This window comes from Seriola aureovittata, chromosome 11 (genome assembly GCF_021018895.1).
Source record: "Seriola aureovittata isolate HTS-2021-v1 ecotype China chromosome 11, ASM2101889v1, whole genome shotgun sequence".
NCBI lineage: Eukaryota > Metazoa > Chordata > Actinopteri > Carangiformes > Carangidae > Seriola > Seriola aureovittata.
This window is the reverse complement of record NC_079374.1, coordinates 19714798-19722711: the sequence shown is the minus strand read 5'-3', so window position 1 is coordinate 19722711 and position 7914 is coordinate 19714798. Positions and strand designations below refer to the sequence as shown.

Below are 7914 nucleotides of genomic sequence, written 5' to 3'. Positions count from 1 at the left end.
GATGGTTCTATACACATTTTCAATGACAAAGAGAATCCCAGTGTGGTTCTTAAAATGTCTTGCTAATCATATATTAGCATACATTTTGAGTAGTTCTTAACAATACATTAGTGGACTAAAACATGGTTTCACGTTTTAGTCCATTAACCACCAAGACAGTATACTTTACATGACCACAAACCATTTTACAAAGTCTACTGTAAGTGTGTCAATTGTTTTACCTTCCAGACAGCCACTGGTTTCTCTTCATTTCAGAGCAGTATGAAAATCATCTGGAAAAGACTTGAAGCTGGCTTTTTAGGTACTCCATCCACTGTTACTTTAATTATTAAAGTTAAATTATTTTTGACTGGCGATGCAGTTTCCAACGAGGACGACTCAGATGGCAAGTCTCAGAAGTCACAGCATCCCTGAAAGTACCAACAAAAAGACTGAAGATGAAAATTATATAATTTTCAATTAAATAAATAAATAAATAAAGCCGGTAATACAGAACTCTATCATTAATGAGGCCACACCTGATAGTGGAAACAATGTTAGAAAATATCACAATTAAAAGAGAAAATTAAGTACATAGAAAAAAAACAAAAATTCTACGTATGCCTATTGGAATATTTATCACATTCTAAGAAATCTTGGCCATAATTGCCTTATTTGAATGTTCAGGACCAGTGATATTGCATAACCACTTACATCACCAGCCTCTGTCCCCAGGCGATACTTGATGTTACGGAGCCAGAGCACAGCACACATGGTCTGTCTGTCCTATCCTCCAATCTAAGATAAGATGATAAAAAAGACTACACTTTGTGGTTTGTGTCACTGGTACTATCCAGAGTGCTGACAAGACTGCATGCTCTGGAAAATGTCAATACACCCAAGACATGTACTGGCTTCGAGATCTGTTTGAGTGTTGAGACTTTAGGGTCTTTCATCATTGGTTAAGTTTTTCTACCTTCCAAACTTTTCCAAAAATTAAAAATATAAAACTATGGATTTAAAAAGATGAGTACCTGATAAGTGACCTTTCATAGTGTATGCAATCCAGTGAAAAGATCCACAACATGATTGATGATGAGTACCAACATGGGACCTGCACATGTAAAAATGACAAAATCACAGCAAATGCAAGGTATGCTTCAAACTTTAAAACATATTGGGTTATATTTGCATATGGAGCACACCATGACTCCATTGAGACTGAGTCACGCAGTATTTATTTAAAGCATCAAACTCTACAGAGGTTCTCTTTGCTCAAAATGTCGTCATTTCAGTGAGCTAACAGATCCATGCTGGGCAGGTACAGTGGAAGCAAAGAATAACAGTGAAAACAGAAAAAATTAACTATGAATATGGGTTTTAAAAATCCAATGATCAAAAGTGTTCTAGCTGTGAAGCAAGAATCTGATGGTTCATTTTTACTAGCACAAAAAGTACCACTAAAAATACTAAACTGAAATTGAAAATTATTGGACGCTATGCATGCTAACAGGCTAAAATAACATGGTAAAGTCTAACCATAGCCTGACAGAGCTGCTAGCATGACTACAGACTTGTTTATTGAGTTCTTCAAAAACTCATTTTGCAGTTATAACTTCTCCTTCAAAAAACCTGTTGTTTGTTCCGAAGAAATCTGCGACTGAAAAGTGGCAGTATCACACGAAACCATAAAAGATCTACAATTCTGCATTGCTGTGAATATTTGTATTTTGAATCCCATTAATATGATTGTTTACTCTATGACCTAATTTATGATCCTTGCAGTCAGTTTTGTATGGTTTAATTCAGAGAGAGAATGAGCTTCATCACAAGATCCTGAAAGCATCAGCTCTTAGATCACCAAAAATGATATGCCTCCTTGCAAAACATTACAACCATTTCATTACTATGCAAGATCAAGAGCTAGGGAAATTAAACAGAGCTAGGACAGTGTTTGAAAAAAATGTTGACCTTCAACCATGATGTGCAGACAATTAACTGTCCATTAGGTTTGTAGCTGACATGTTCTGTTCAGATACATGGTACAGCTTTCCTTGCCGGTGACGAGGCAAGGGAATGGCTGAAATTATCAACAAAGTGTCTATTAATGGGATTGTACAACTACACAAAAAACACACCAGCCCATTAGCTGTGTTACTTACCGTTTCTCGATACACAGGGACTCAACCTCAGGGGGCTTTTCACATAGGATGTTCAGAGCTGTCCACTTACTGCAACACTAAGCTGCGCTTGAAAGCAGTTCTATCATTACCGTTTAATGTTTTGTGCTGAAGAGGTACAAACACATAAAGGTTTGCGTTTGTGTCTGTGTGCGCACCATGTTTGTGTACACCTGGAATGATGGAGAATAGACACAAATGCAGAAAATGAACTTGTTATTGTGTTTTGTTCAAAGACAATGGTGCTCAACACAAACATGCTCCCACAGAAAGCTTTGTTTTGGATAGCACATGGTAATTTTGCTGCTAGCTAATTTATGGCCAGAGAAAATGTGTGGCTTTCATTGGAGAAATAAAAAACAACAGATATAAAAACAAAACATTGGAATATTCAGTATTTTGTGAAGGAGGAGACAGATATTACTCAAAACTGTTGTTGGCAGTTTAATTGTCACTAATCACTTAAAAAAGGTATCCTACACTGATCCTTGTTATTTTCCTTTTATAACAAGATGTGTGGCTGCAATCAAGAACAATTTAAGATTATTTCAAAGGTCACAATGATAATTATAATTCACCACTGACTGAGGATAAATGGCAAGTTTGAACAATGGCTCCATGCTTGACCTCTGTATCATGGGAATACTGACCCAGTGTTCAGTCAGCTTCATCTCAGAGATGATTTGCCAAGGTTGATTAATTTTTAAGAACAGATGTAATTAAAAACCCGTCCACACTGAGCTCAGAATGAGTTTAGCTCAGAATGAATCTATGCAAACCCCTCCCCCACGCACACACCAAGGCCAAGTGCAGTGCTGAAGTGACTATTGATTAAGACCACGTTGTTAGGTGTTTGTAAATGACAGATAGCAAGGGCTGGCTGTAACCCTTTGTTCCCTGGTGCACCAAGGCACATTTTTGTGTTTAGTACTACTTTGTAAACACTAACATGATAAACTGATGGTGAAAATGGTAAAAATTATGCCAGCTAAACATCAGTATTTTAGCATTGTCATTGTTAGCATGTTGACATGGTTAAGCTAGCATGAGTCTTGTTTAAGGGTTAATGGCAGATCAGATCCGTGTTACTGTCCTCTGCTGTTGTTTTCTAGCTGTTTTAGCCCAAGTTGATGGATGGATGGATGGATGGAGAAAGAGAGGGCTTAAAGATCTGAAATGAGACACCTCTTTGTTCCTTGTGGGTCAAGTGTGAGTACAGTACAAACTGAGTAAATGGAATATGGCATTAATATCATGACCTACTTACAACATTTACAATCATAGACCACGGCTGGTTAATTCTACCTCAAGAGACACACCCCTGTTATCCTGTTGCATTTATGAACATAACTTATACAAAAAACTTGAACAGCATCATAAAATCATTGTTGAGTGTTCTTTGCTGTATCAAAAGACTTGTCAATCACTTTGGGAGCATATTCCAGTTCTGTTTTAAATTTTTGATGGTGGGCAGGGCTGACCTTTGGTTTACATTTGGATCACAGATTGTGGCTTTAAATTATTGATGTCTTAACCTGTGTGCAGCATTTTAATGTTGTCTCGGTGGTGCTACAGTCAAAGTACCTCAACGGGTAGTTTGTTACTATAGCAATTTTGTATGCTTTGCATGCAACATCTTTATCTACAAAGTAACCAGTACCTACAAGCTTCAGATGACTGTAAAAAGTAGAATAACGTAGCATGAAATGGAAATTACTCTGTAAGGTAACAGTATCTCATTGTTGGTCTCAGAAATGGACAGCTCAGCATCAAATGCTCTCATAGCCAATATAATGACTATCCACCATCTGTTGATAAGGAAAACAAACAGTAGGCCTACATTAGGTGGGTAATCAATACTTTATCCACCTCTGACAGGATGGTTTAAGTTCAGTTCAAGTTATGGCTGTTTATCCACCTGTCATCTTGGATGTGAATATATTTGATCGTGGCTCGGGTCTGTTTGACCATCACAGCAGGTGCAGAGCATTTAAAAAAATTTTATACTGTGATACATCTGACTATCTTTAGATTAAAAAAAAAGGAAAAACTTTATAGTTGGGTGTGGTTACTGGTCCAACAGAGCAAACCTCATTGAAGGGCAGCAAAACACTTTTTTTCAGCCTGGTAACACATCGTTCTCTAAGATTTTAAGATAGTAAGCAAAGCCTTCAAAGGATTCTCACTTAATTAAAGAGAGATCAAACATCAACAAAAACAAGGACAGACAGGTAGGAAATGGAGTGTGTCAGAAAGTGAACAGGACAGTCTTCAATCTTCTACAAGTCGCTTTGAATTATTCTATGGTCATTTTGTTGCAAATGAAACAAAATGTATCAAATAAATGCGATCAATCAGTTTCAAAATTTCTCGCACATTCTCTCATACTTTTAAACTCTGCTTTTATTCACTCATACTTTTAAAATCTTTCATCATTTCTGAATTTAATTTACAATTTAATTGATTGGAGGAGGTGTCTGTGGGAGTAGTTGAGCAGGTGCAGGGAGATCAGGTGCATCATGCTGAAGGTTGCATGCTAATTTTTAGCAGAGAGGCCATTCCAAGTGGAAGTCTAAGTGAAGTTATTTGAAAATGAATATCCAGTTTGTAGACTGTAAATGAAATACAATGGATTTTCATGAAAAAGGGAAACATGTAAACCAGTTGGAAATGAACAGATGAAAATCCCACACCTCCTGATTCCTGATTCAGACACATTCCGGCTTTAACTCTTTTATAATTACTTCCAAGCACCCTATGGACACCCACCACCACCACCACCACCAACTGAGCTGATTAACACTGACTCAGACCACCCACCAATCTGTAAGTCACTTTGGCCCAATTAATACTTGCTGCGTGATTTGATAAAAGTGCACAGGAGCAGAGTTTAGAAGCAAAGTGAAGCCACAAAAAGTTGTTTTTTAATCAATTTCCAATTAAGAATTCATTGCTGTCCGTAGGATCCCTGGTAATTGAGTCAAGGTGGAGGAAGTAAGGGCCTGAGAGGCGGGGCTAATCCTTAAGGGACTGTTCATTTCCATATAAATGAGCTGGTAAATGCACGCTTGATTTTCAAGGTTCATTATTGACCAAAAGACGAAGACATGTAATGACCACTTTTCCATTTTACTTCAGGGTCAATATTTATTTCTTATTTCAAATCAGATAAGACCATGTTTGATATTTCTCTTAGAGAGAGTGCAGATGGTACGTTTCAGTTACTCAATACCCCCAAGAAAACAGAAACCTTTAGTGGAAGAGATAGTGAGAGTCACGTTGAGGAACCAGTGGCATTTCCTCATGGTAACTATCCACTTAAATGAGAGTCAATACTCGTAAAAGAAAGACACTTTCTCATTTCCTTGTCTCTGTGCCTGTTAAGGAAACAGTATAACAACAGAACCCTCATTTCATGAATTACGGCAGAAATATGTTAAATATTCCGTCATTAAATATTCAATGATACTGTATTTGATACTGACTTCAATATACTGGTATCTACTGGTATTGAGCCATTTTCTCTTTACTATATAGACAGCACATGTACAGTGTGTTCACAAAACACAACACACTGCCATCACAGCTACCAAAGCAACAGCTCAGTATTTCACCTACAGATCTTAGAAAACAGATATGCTCATTTTATTGCACATTTCACATGAATTGGAAATCTAAGGGAAACTTCCTTTCCATTTTGTTTTTGAGTGCAGCCAATCAAAAACAACAGGAGGTCTCATTAACATCTTGCTGTTGTTAAAAGAATTGTAAATTTAAAATAGATGTAGTAGGTCTACAGAGCCACTTTCTTACTGTACTTCCTAGGATTGCAATGTTGACATTCTCAAGTAATTTTTGCAATTATCTGACACCATGATCATAAGGGATTGTCAAAGAAAATGTCTGTAGCCTGTTGTGTAAAGGATAGCTCATTTGAAGGAAAGAGGGAGCTGTTTTTTCAGTTTTGAAGTACTAGCTGTATCTGTAAAAGGTTGACAGTCATTGTAAGTGTAAATGATCAAACAAAATTTATTTCATGAGTGAGGACTATTGAGTTTTGTCTTTAGAAAGCTTTATTTCCCCATATGAACCCCCGTTTTCAAGTGTTGGGACTTATTTTTTGTGGTGGAAAACACCATCTCATTGAAAGGCCAGAATATAAAGAAAAAGTAGTTTTGAAATGCATTGACCATGGTCTCAGGGATATACCTGAGTGGAATATTTAGAAATGAATTTGGAAGACATTACATAACCCCTTCAATAACTCCTGGACGTATTGACGCTTCTGCGAATAAAAGCCTTTTCATTGTCTCTTTCTTCTTATCACAATTATAAATGCGGACTTTTAAAATAGAGTCAGATATGCTATTAGGAGAAATCGACATCCAATCACTTACTGAGAAAGCCAGACTGCAAGGACAAAAAAGGACCAGATCCATTGATCTGGTCCTTTTCTCTTTCTTTGTCTGCTGAGGATCGTCCCCAATGTGCTCATCTACCACTGCAGGGAGGCACTATCTGCAGAATATGATGTTAAAATGGATAACATTAATACCTTTTCATTGTATTGTTTTCTCTTTAGGCGTTTTTTATGAGTGTGGGCATGACAGTAAACAAGATGTCATCCAAAATGCCATTGCTGGTCAGAGAAGAAGAAAACAGACAGAATAAACCCACAGTGTAGCATACAATATAAAATCTTTTAATTCCCCTATTGTAAATAAATGGCATCCAGACAACTAGAGATTATTTTCTTTAAGATGAGTGTGTAAAACAATCCCACAATCCCTTGATCTTGTTTAGCAGTCTAGAGGTAAAACCTGATTTGATCTTGGTATCAAGGACATTTAAAGGTTTTATAAATTATATTAAATCTTCCATAAATCTCGTCCACCAGCCTCCTATTGTTTAGAAATACAACATGTCAATGCCTATAGAAAAATTCTTAGTATGTCTGTTTCTCTAAATCGATGGCTCCATCTTTTCACTTTTATCTCAAACAGTTCATTGCCTGCCGTACGGCACATTTTGGATTACAGGTTGGATTTTTACAGCTGTGACCTTGACTAGACTCACCACAAACAGCTCATGCTGCAAACAGCACCTGCAGGAACCAGTAGGGGACACAGTGAGGAGGCAGTAGCCAACTGTGACCTTGATCCAGTGTCACCATCACAGTATATTACCCCGTCACCTCTCAAGCATCCTTTATAAATCAGGTAACGGATTGTAAATGTAATGTTACGTGACACAGAGTCAAGTACATGACAAACTTTCAGGGCAAAGCGAGGCAGGAAAGGACAACACTTCTCTCAGACAGGATGACTCGCCTTTCAACTTTCAGCATTTTGTTTTTTTCCTGTAATTTTGGGGGTTTATAAGACGGCAAGACCTCATTTGAAATAATTAAGTCCTTGAAAACAATCAGCTAGTATAAATATAAAACTGCATGTGTATGCTGTGCAGACTTTAGAGCACTAGCTCTTTCTTATTACAATTCAAGCACTGAAATTCTTCCACTTTAAGCTCCAATTAAAAATATGACTTGATGAGAATGATGATGGAGTAGCCGAGAAGTGACCTGTTGTGCACTCTAAAAAATAGTTTGACACAGATGGTATTAACAGCCGTGGCTGCCAAAGTTTTCCCTGCTGTCTGCCAATTGGTATAAAACACCAACATCAAGGGGCAGCAGAGACAGCGGAAACCACTGAAACACTGATGCTTTTATTATAGTTACATTCACTTCAGCTCC

At 37.3% G+C, this 7914-nt stretch overlaps 1 protein-coding gene across 3 annotated transcripts in view; it reads right to left on the bottom strand.

Moving 5' to 3' along the window:
• The window catches only part of stxbp5l (syntaxin binding protein 5L), a 137846-nt gene extending 137442 nt beyond the window's left edge, over nt 1–404 (bottom strand). For 2 of the 3 annotated variants that reach the window (XM_056388942.1, XM_056388940.1), the window contains exon 1: nt 1–124. This exon is cut by the window's left edge and continues 2133 nt beyond it. The gene's annotated coding sequence lies outside the window, so the exon portion shown is untranslated. Of the gene's footprint in view, nt 125–221 lie in introns of those variants that run through there. The other variant, XM_056388939.1, reaches the window with a different exon arrangement.
• Between the last annotated feature and the right edge of the window lie 7510 nt (nt 405–7914).